This window comes from Cupressus sempervirens, chromosome 3, assembly GCF_028749045.1.
Source record: "Cupressus sempervirens isolate cs-2001-9-10 chromosome 3, ASM2874904v1, whole genome shotgun sequence".
NCBI classification, from domain to species: domain Eukaryota; kingdom Viridiplantae; phylum Streptophyta; class Pinopsida; order Cupressales; family Cupressaceae; genus Cupressus; species Cupressus sempervirens.
The window spans coordinates 689,420,199-689,430,770 of record NC_143120.1 but is presented as its reverse complement, the minus strand read 5'-3'; the positions used below and the strand labels follow the sequence as shown (position 1 = coordinate 689,430,770).

At 34.8% G+C, this 10,572-nt stretch overlaps 1 pseudogene; it reads left to right on the top strand.

The window, feature by feature from the left end:
* The first annotated feature begins 3,602 nt into the window (after positions 1 to 3,602).
* On the top strand, positions 3,603 to 4,797 carry LOC149568611 (putative polyamine transporter At1g31830 pseudogene; annotated as a pseudogene).
* The last annotated feature ends 5,775 nt before the right edge of the window (positions 4,798 to 10,572 follow it).

Below are 10,572 nucleotides of genomic sequence, written 5' to 3'. Positions count from 1 at the left end.
TTCTTCATCTCCCCCTACCTGTTGAATTTTCTTGAGCTTTGAAAGCTTGCTCTTGGAAAGATGTGGTTGACCTATTAATCTAGTGCTTATGGGTTTGAAGCATTCCCATCAACTCATCCATTTTCAATGTGGTGAGGTCCTTTGCTTCCTTAATGGTCATTATAATATTGTCATATTTTTGAGATAAAATCCTCAATATCTTCTCCACAACGATTTTCTCTTCATACTCTTCTCCATTTGATTTGAGTTGGTTTATCAAAGTAGAAATTGTTGAGTTGAATTCTCCAATAGGTTCGTTATCCTTCATTTGAAGGTTCTCAAACTCCCTTCTAATCATCTATAGCTTTACTATGAAGACTTTACCAGTCCCTTTAAAGTTTGTCTCAAGAATGTCCCATGCTTCCTTTGAGAAGGAAAATTGACACAAATGACCTATGTGTTTGATAGTACATCTAATCCATATGGTCAATCTTATACCTATTTGTGAGAACTATAGCTTCACAAATAACATTTTTTGTGACAAACAATTAATGTCAAGTTACTTGGATCTTTGTTAGAAGTTGTAATCTTTCCTTGGTGTATTTATAAACCAAGGTTAGACCTTCTTTATTTATTGTTATAATATATTAGGATATAAGCCAAGGTATCCTAATATATTTCTTTTTGTCCTTTTTCCACTACATCTTATTTTGTCATCTAGTGGAATATGTGAGGACAAATACTTATTGTAATTTCTAATTTTAGATTATTCCTCCTTAAGAGGAATCTCACACTTGGCCTCACACACATATGAATGGTGGCATTCATAGACATGGGAGTTACATTCTAACTCCTCTCTCTCATCTCTATTTAAGAGATGACCCTCTTCTCTCATTTAACAATGAGGTTTCTTCCTCTTCTCTATTATTATATGAGCATTGCTCTCTATCTCTCTCTCTCCTCCTTCTTAGGCTTTTGATGCCTCATTCATAATATCACAAGGGGTTTTCTTTGCTTTCCCCTTTCCAAATATCTTGTCTCATGGTGTTGGAGCTTGAAGCTTTCTCTCTCCTATTTTATGGTAATATCTTTTTATGCATTTACTCACTTAGATTCTTTCCTGGTATTGTTTATTTACATATTTTCTTTTCCATTTCTAACATGGTATCAGAGCAGTTTAATCTTTGTTTTGAGTGTTTGCATGAAGGTATGATTCGAAGGAGACTCTTGAGAGAGATTTCAATAATTTCTTCTTTAATCTTCTTAAGATGGAAGAAATTGAATTTTTTTTTTTTTGGGTTTGGCTGGTTTACCGCCAAACCTGATTAACTTCTGTTTGCTCTAATTTGTGCAGGTTACTTCTTATTTTCTATTAGTTTTCATCTAACCCCCTTTGGAAGGCTTGCCGCCAGAGGGTTTTCCTATTCAACGTTTATTAAAAATTGTCATTAATTTTACATGTAATCTTTTCTTTGGGTTTCGTCGAAATGTAATGTGATCCAAGTGCTCAATGATTTTGGACTAAAATATTGAGACACTTGGTGGATACATTATTGAAGTGGCTGTATTTCCCATACAGAGTCGGTGAATTTCGTTGTGATTTAATACTATATTTGAGTTAGCAAATGATGGAGTCTATAAGGTATTCATTCAGACCTTAGCCAGTTATCATGCTTGTTTCTCCATCTGCCAACATCATGATGACAAAAGATCCATTTCCAAACCCAATTCCTCATATAGTTTAAATCTTTAAGAACATAAGCTTGGAGATTATTCGGATCCAGTTCCAGTGCCTTCTCGCAATCCTTAACCACATGCTTGTGCAACTCCATCTTTCTGTAACAAAATGCTCGCACTGGCGGCATATGTTGTTGGTGGCAGCTTACCTCTCTAGAACTCTAGATAAATCTGTTACCTTGAGCTTTTCTCCTTAATCCTTTTAATTATCTCTAGTGGCTGGCAAGTGCAGTTTTAAGTATTTTCATTAATTTTACCTTATATTCTTTCTGAAGGAGGAAATATATTAGAGATTTTGGAGTGTATATGGTGTTGCCTTTGCAGGTGCGCTTGCAGGCAGGCCATGCAATCTTAATATAACCTATTCTTTTTTTGGTTTTGGGGAGAGGAAGAAGCACTAACAGAGGAGGAAATCAATGCATTTTATCAACAGTTGGTGCTATACAGCAGATGAAGTCAAGGACAATCTCTGCTAAATTTAGCTGGGCTTGTAAGTTTCCAAATGTGGCAGTGGACATGCATGCTGGCAGCTTGGGAAGTATGTCATCCGAGCTAAGTTCATCAGATTCTGAGCCTGATTGTGATTCCTAGGCATAGTGGTAATTCTAGTCAATTCATTTAGCTTTGTCAGGATTTGTTTTGAAAACGGTGCATGATTATCATGCAATGAATTTGTAGGATTTTTTTTCTCATGGAAATCTGTGAAATGGGATTGATTGTGACATCAAGATTAGTCACTCGATCACCTACTAGCTGCTTAAGTGTGAATATAGAGTATTTGAGTAGCAAAGAAGTTTCTTATTATAGTCAGCTATTTTGACAAGTGGTTGTTGTTTGGAAACAATTTTACAGTAACCAAATCTGTAGGATTCAATTACTTAGCAAGTGAGCAAAATAAGTTTTTGACTTGAGCTGCAAATATTCATAAATGCAGCCTTATCCTTGAATTGGCTGCAGCAGCAGACCATCTCTTCCTATTCCTGTGGCAGGTTCATTTCATTTTCTGGCATTTTGACGAGGGTTAAATGTTCATAGAGTTTGTAACTTTGGCTATTGTTGGCTTCTTATAACGAAGGATAAGGGCAGAAGAATATGGGACCAGCACAAGGATGGCTGGAAGCTCGGCTATTCTATGGATGGATGGTTGGATCTTGACCCGCAAAACTGAAACCTTCCATCACTTTGAGCTTAGATTCTTGGATTTAACATCTCCCTCTACCACTGAGCTATGAAGGCACAGATCCATTCAGATTATTGAAGGACACATTGAATTGCTGAAGATCAGGCAGCTTCAATGCCGGCAACAACCCGCTGAGGTTATTGTTCTTACCTCTTTAGCAATTCTACTTCTCTTACTCGTTCTCTTTCTTTGCAAGAGGAAGAGAAGAAGTAAGCGAACTAGTGGCCACCAAACCTTGCCCTTCTAGGGTTCCCAGAGTTGCATTGCTCAAAAACTCCACATGGATCACATTTCTCGAGGCCCAATGTTCGCTCTTTCTTTCTGAGATTTTAGTCGGTGCGGTTTAATTCTATCAATATGCCTGAAATGCATTATTCTAACAAGTATTTCGATGACACTTATGAGTACAGGTATGTGGTCCTTACCCCAGATGTTGCAAAGTTGCTTCCCAAGAACCGACTACTTTCAGAGAATGAATGGCGAGCTATTGGAGTCCAGCAGTCACGTGGATGGGTGCATTATGCAATTCACTGCCCTGAACCTCACATTATGCTATTTTGCAGGCCTTTAAATTTTCAGCAAAATCAATCATCTCTTTTGTTTTATGCTAATAGGCCTGATTCATCACTTCAGAATCTGACTTTGCTATACTAAAAAGATTTCATTTTTTTTGTGTCCTCTCCACCAATTTTTGATTATTCTGGTTATGGAAAAAGATTCTGCTTTTTCAAACATGGGTATGTTTGAGGCCGAGATGAGTAGTAATTCTTTTCATCTTCTTGGAATGGCAGAGAGAGGTATGTTACCGTCGATGTTTGCAGTTAGATCGAAATATGGAACTCCTCTATTAGGCAATTTTTTTTCTGCATCAGGTGTGCTGTTGTTATCATCGATGACCTTTCAAGAGATTGTGGTCGCAGACAATTATCTCTACTATTTCGGTATGTTTGCAGAGTTTGCAGCATTTATGTGGCTAAGGTTTAAAGAGCCAACTATGTATCGGCCCTATAAGGTGCCTTTCAGAATGCTTGGGGTGATTTTGCCTTGCGTTCCACCTTCTCTTTGTTGATTTTGGTGGTGGTTATTGCATCACGAAAAGTCATGATGGTCAGTCTTACTGCGGTCCTGATTGGATTTTTACTATATCCATACCTTGAATTTGTAAGAAAGCAGAAATGGGCAATGTTTGCTTCTTGGTTGTGGGTCCTTACGTTTTTAGTTTCTCTTTTATTACGGGCTTTGTCGTCATCATCTATTATGCCTGTGGGTGACAGCTCTGTGGTTTATAACAGCTGTTTTGACAGTAACTATTTTTGAAATTTTTGTTTGATTCTTTACTTTATATTTCTGAGCCCTATTTCAAGCCTGCCCTGCAGAGTCTCGCCAAATTTCAGGTCCAGTTGTCTCATAGTGTATCGTTGGGATAACAGGATTCTCAAACTATTGAAGCATATATGCATTGGGAATTTTCTCCTCTATCTCTTTTTCCTTCTGGACAGCACCTTTCATACCCCTAAAAGGATCTGTGAGACACAATTCAGCTCCAAAAGCTTGCAGTAAGATCCTCCGCTCTTTACTCATAGAAGATGGCATTGTGATGATAAGCTTATATCGCTTTGTAGCAGCTATAATTGGATAACGCTTCTCCCATTCCCTTTATCATCTCTATTCTGTGATTTTCTCAAGGAGCTACATTTGTTCTCTGTGTTGAGCATTTTCTTTTCTCAGTTTCAATGGCGCTAGTAGTGTTAGGGCTTGTAATAGTCTTGGATAGCGCTCAGCTTGTGTATTATTCGGGTTGGCCTGATGCCCACACTACGTTTTACGGAGGCAATGACACTGCTGGACCTATGGGCCGAATCTTTATAGTGAAGAATACGGTACGAAGACTGCGGCGCTGAGCACAGCGTTGTATTGATGCAGGCAGTTTTAATTGCAATTGTGTTGGCATTATTTTTTTGATATTTGATCTACCAGTATTCTGGCCCATTCTTCTCATGTACTGAGAAGTGCTATTTGTGCTTAATCTGCTTCTAGATGGTAAGCAATTCTTTTCTTTATCCAAACTATTTTGATATATTTATTTGAGTATACATGGGGGCCCACATATATGCCCAGATAAATATATAATTTATGACTATAATGATTCAAAAATTAATATATACCTTTGCAAAATGAATTTAATACTCATGTTTATCCTCAATGGAGTTTTATACCTGATATCTATATTTAGTTGATCTTCCTTAAATCATTTTACTTAATTGGATTATGAGTAATCTTACACATTTGCCTTCATTTTGATATTATGATGTATATGCTTTTATAGCATCATTCTATGCCCATGTTGGCACTTTATGGTTTTATACCATTGATATACATGATTTATATGATATTTTTTGAGTTGCATAGGGAGGTTAATATTTTTTCAAGGTTAACTATGTAGGTCCTCTCAGTATAACTGATACATAGTTTCCTTATTTGGCCCATGGAGTATCCCTCCATCCTATATTGGTGTGCACTCATTTTATATGGAGTTTCCCTCCATTTGATCCTATCTGTTCCATTTTGATAGGATAATATTTTTATGGAGTTTCCCTCCATGTTGTTCCATTTTGTTCCTCAATGAAGAGGACACTACTATTGGAGTTTTCCCTCCAAATTCAGATGCTTTGATCCAATTTGAAGGCAATATGTTGTTATATCCTCATAATCCATTCTTTTGATTATCATAACAAATCATGATAATTCTAATTTGATCAGCATGTCTCTCTTTTACTTTATTTTCATATATTAATGTGATAATGATCTGCATACTTTATTGCTTAGATCATGAGTCATGCATGTTATGGATTGATCACCCATTAACTTGCAGTGGGATGATTCATTAAGTGGACTGTCTATATCCACGTGATTGATGCAATGTTGATGCACGTATCATTAGTTGACCTTGTCTATGGTCATTTGTGCATTAGTATAATATTCTTTTCATGAGAGCATTGATCAAGTTTTTTACTCAATTTGTCCTTGTTGACAATTTTTTGAGCATATAATTTATCTTGATATCAGGTTATCTCCATTGTTTTGTGGTAACATGTTTTACTCATTGTTTCTCTATGAGAGTTTTATTATCCTTATTCAAAAGGATTTCGAATTTGCATATATGATGGCATTCTACTTGTGGATATTTGTCTTGTTATTCTTTTTTTCAGGTGATCCATCAAGGAGCCTTCTTGGTTTTCCACATATGAAGAGGTGTCTATACTTCCACTTGATCACATTCAAAGGACTCATGTATTTCTCTTGGATCTTCAAATGTACCAGATGGCTTGAAGACAATCAAATTACTTCATATTGAAAATTAAGTTGCAGATTTTTGTAAAAAATATGGGTTTAATACCCTTTGGTGTAATTACCCCAAGTAAAGATTAAAGGGGGGTGTTAGAAGTTGTAATCTTTCCTTGGTGTATTTATAAACCAAGGTTAGACCTTCTTTATTTATTGTTATAATATATTAGGATATAAGCCAAGGTATCCTAATATATTTCTTTTTGTCCTTTTTCCACTACATCTTATTTTGTCATCTAGTGGAATATGTGAGGACAAATACTTATTGTAATTTCTAATTTTAGATTATTCCTCCTTAAGAGGAATCTCACACTTGGCCTCACACACATATGAATGGTGGCATTCATAGACATGGGAGTTACATTCTAACTCCTCTCTCTCATCTCTATTTAAGAGATGACCCTCTTCTCTCATTTAACAATGAGGTTTCTTCCTCTTCTCTATTATTATATGAGCATTGCTCTCTATCTCTCTCTCTCCTCCTTCTTAGGCTTTTGATGCCTCATTCATAATTTCACAAGGGGTTTTCTTTGCTTTCCCCTTTCCAAATATCTTGTCTCATGGTGTTGGAGCTTGAAGCTTTCTCTCTCCTATTTTATGGTAATATCTTTTTATGCATTTACTCACTTAGATTCTTTCCTGGTATTGTTTATTTACAGATTTTCTTTTCCATTTCTAACAATCTTGATCTTGCGGAGTGATAGGCAGTGGGTGCTGAATGGAGTTTTACTCAATATCAGTAGATGTTGAGTTGCTTGGTATCAATTCGACTTGAGTGACTTGGTCTCCAAAGGAATAGCTTACCACCTATGGGCTTAGACAACACTACACCAAGTAAGTTGATTAGACATAGTGATTGAGTGAACTCGGTAAGCACGAGAATGGAACTCAATGGAATCAGTTGTAACTCTCTAGGTACAACCCAAACAATGCTAACTGAGTTAACACAAGGAGGGGTTAGTTAACAAGAGAACCAAGAGAGTCAATAACAAACTTGTTGTCTGATCTATTCCACCATTAAAACAAAAAAATAATAGAAAAGAACTTGCAACTTTGATCTTCTTAAATACTAAACACAATGCAGAGTAGATAGAAATAAGACAATAATGAACTAAAAGATTGGATCAATCAATATTCCTGCTTGCTTGCAACTTTCTATTCATAAACTAATATAGTTCTATTACAAATCTGGGAGCATAGGTCTTCAATTAGAATAAAAAATACTTTAACCTACAACTTCTATTGGTAATATAAACTTATACCACTAAAAGGCTATATAAAATAATGCCTAGCGCAATCAGTGGTTCAATAGGATAGACAAAATGAGCTTGCAAAGAACAAAAGAATAGATCCTATGCTACTATAACTCTCATCCTCTTCATGTTCATTTTGCTCTCTGAACTCTCTATCTCTATTCTGATAATCTTTTTCTCCTATGCTTTTGTTCTGATCTGCTGATTATTGAATGAATGAGACTTCATTTCCTTTTTACTTGTCTTAAAAACATTCCCTCTCTTTTCAAATTTCAAACTCACCTATCAAATTTAATGTGTTAGTTGGATAGGTGGGTGTTTGGCTCAAGGGTCAACTGACTGATTTCAACACTATTCATGTAAATAAACAACACATCATATCCTATGGTAGACATATACCTCTATCATACTCTTAGATAGACTCTCATGATTGTTAAACTTATTATTTATCTACTCCAATTGTTGAATGGACACATGGAAAGTATACAAACATATGAGGTCCGTATAAGACATATATATTCACATTACTAGCATCATTATTTTTAAGCCCATGTCTATTATAAAAATGGACAGATGTGCCTTGTAGATCAGAAAGGATATAGAAACAGAAGTGTAAACAAATATGTTCAATAGATAATAATATCCACATTAGTTGAAAAAAAAGCATACCACAAGAAATCATACAATTAATGACATCCCCAATTTGAGCTTCTCTTAATGGACTGCAGATTAAACTGTAATTGCAAATTGCAAGGTGTGAAAGCAATGACTTTTTTCACAAAACCAAGACAGTCATAGCGTAGCCTTTCAACAATTAGATACACCAATCCAAATATGAGAACACAATCCAGACAAAGACAAGTGCCAGGTGCAAGGCATGCGACTTGGATTATGATAGCTACACACGTTCCATACTGAAATAAAACAATACTGTAAAATTGAAGATGAGCAATTAGAAACGACTATAAATTAAGCATAGAAAACTAGCAATCGTATATGACTTATAAATTCAAAAGTAAAGTTCTTAAATAGATAATGATAATTTTTCAAATAAGATGTACAATGAGAAGCTGGGTAGGATAAGAAATCACAGTAATTAGTAAGTGAAGAATATGTGTAATGGTGAAACACACAGAATTGACATTTTATTATTATTAATAATTAAAAAATATAAATAATCTGCTAGATGTAAGTCATAATACTGACATTATAAAAAGTATATAAGCGTTATATTTCTATAAAGCCTTCTGTTTCGAATCCTTATTATGTCCAAACTAATGTACAAAATAATATATGCATTTACAAATATAAGAAATAGATCTGCAAACTTCATACTATGCACAAGAGTACTTTATAAGAAATGTATTGGTTCTGAAACGATAACGTAGAAAAAACTCTGCTATACCCGACTTTAGAACCCTAGCACAATTAAGATTAGAGAAAAAGTTAAATTAATATAGTGAAAAAGAGGAGAATATGTGAAACGTGGACAAAAGTATTCCATTCTTATGCATTTATTTTTTAAATTCTGAAACTTGTTTCCAAGTGAGTTGGCTAGCCTTTTAAAAAAATTGTTGATTTCATTTTTTATGAATAGTTTCTTTCTATTAAATATTGATTTCATTTTGAAAATATTCATGTTTTTTAAAGTTCAAATATAACTGACCTTGGTAATGTTGACATAAGTTGACTTGGTCTATCATAACGCTCACATTTCACTCTTATTCAACAAAGTTTCAGTTCTCTTTGAGATCCATTTATCCATTCGGTAAAAAAATCTTCCTTTTTCTAGTTAGTTTTTAATTTAGCTGAAGGGTGGATGTTTTTGTCATTGTTCAAAGTTCTATACAAAGAATGTGGAATAGTTCCTTCACTGGCCACCCTTAAACATCACACACTAAGGATGAAATTAAGATTGGAAAAATAAGTCAACTTCAACTATTTAACACTTTTAGCCTAGGAATCAAGCCTTATTGTGTGATGTTTAAGCCATCTCTTCCCTTCCCTTCCTCTCTAAATTTTTTTAATTTCCCTTTCAAACTGCATGGACATTTTGAGTCCATTTGGAAATACCCTGCCATTCATTAAGGAAATGATGTTTTAAAAAATATTGTTATTCATTAAAGAAAGGACATTTTGAGTCCCATTTTTAGAGCTGCAGTTTCCTTTCTCTTTCTCTTCTACTCAATATGCCTTGACTTTATTCAACTATTGCTATATCATGAATCCATGCTTTCCACTTTCTGCTCTTGTTTGAATCCAAACAAGGTAAAACTTGGAAGTTTCAAAGTTCCACCTTTCCCTCATCTTGCCCTGTGGACATTTTCTCCAAATCAAATCATGATTTGACAAGTTTTTAGTTTGCTTTGATTCTAAATAAATCTGTGCATAAACTCATGCCTCCCTTACATAAACTCTTCAATAGTCAATCACTTCTTATATATCATTAGAAATTTCAAACAAAAATGACTAGTTATCCCTGGAGCCACACACCCACCTATCGTATCAAGAAAGTTAAGTCAGTAGGTGAGTTTGAAAATCCAAAGCAAAGGGAAAACATTTTGAGACAAGACAAAAGGGATGAAGCTCATTCATTCAGAAAAAGGGTAGAGAGCAAAGAAGGAAGGAGATCAACAAATCAGAGTAGAGGAGAAAGGAATAATTAGTGTAGAGTTTAGAGGACAAAAGGAAGGTTCAGTTTTAGAGTATGCAATAGCATGTGTTGAATCTCCCTATTATTTTGTAAGTTCATTTTTTTTATCCTATGAAGGAGTGATTTCTCTAGGTGTTATTGTATGTAGTCTTGTAGCGTTGCAAGTTTATATTTCAAGTAGAAGTTGTAGGTTAAAGTTTTTTATTTCTAGTTGAAGCCATATACTCTCAGATTTGTATTCAGTTTGAATCAGTTTATGAATAGAAAGCAAAAAAGTAGGCCTACTAGTCGATCTAGGATTTTTTTCTCTTTGTTGTCTCCTTTCTATTCATTATGCATGGTGCTTAGTATTTGAGAAGTTCATAGTTGCAAGTTTTGTTGTTATCATCTCTATGTTTTAATGATGGAGTTAACCAGACATCAAG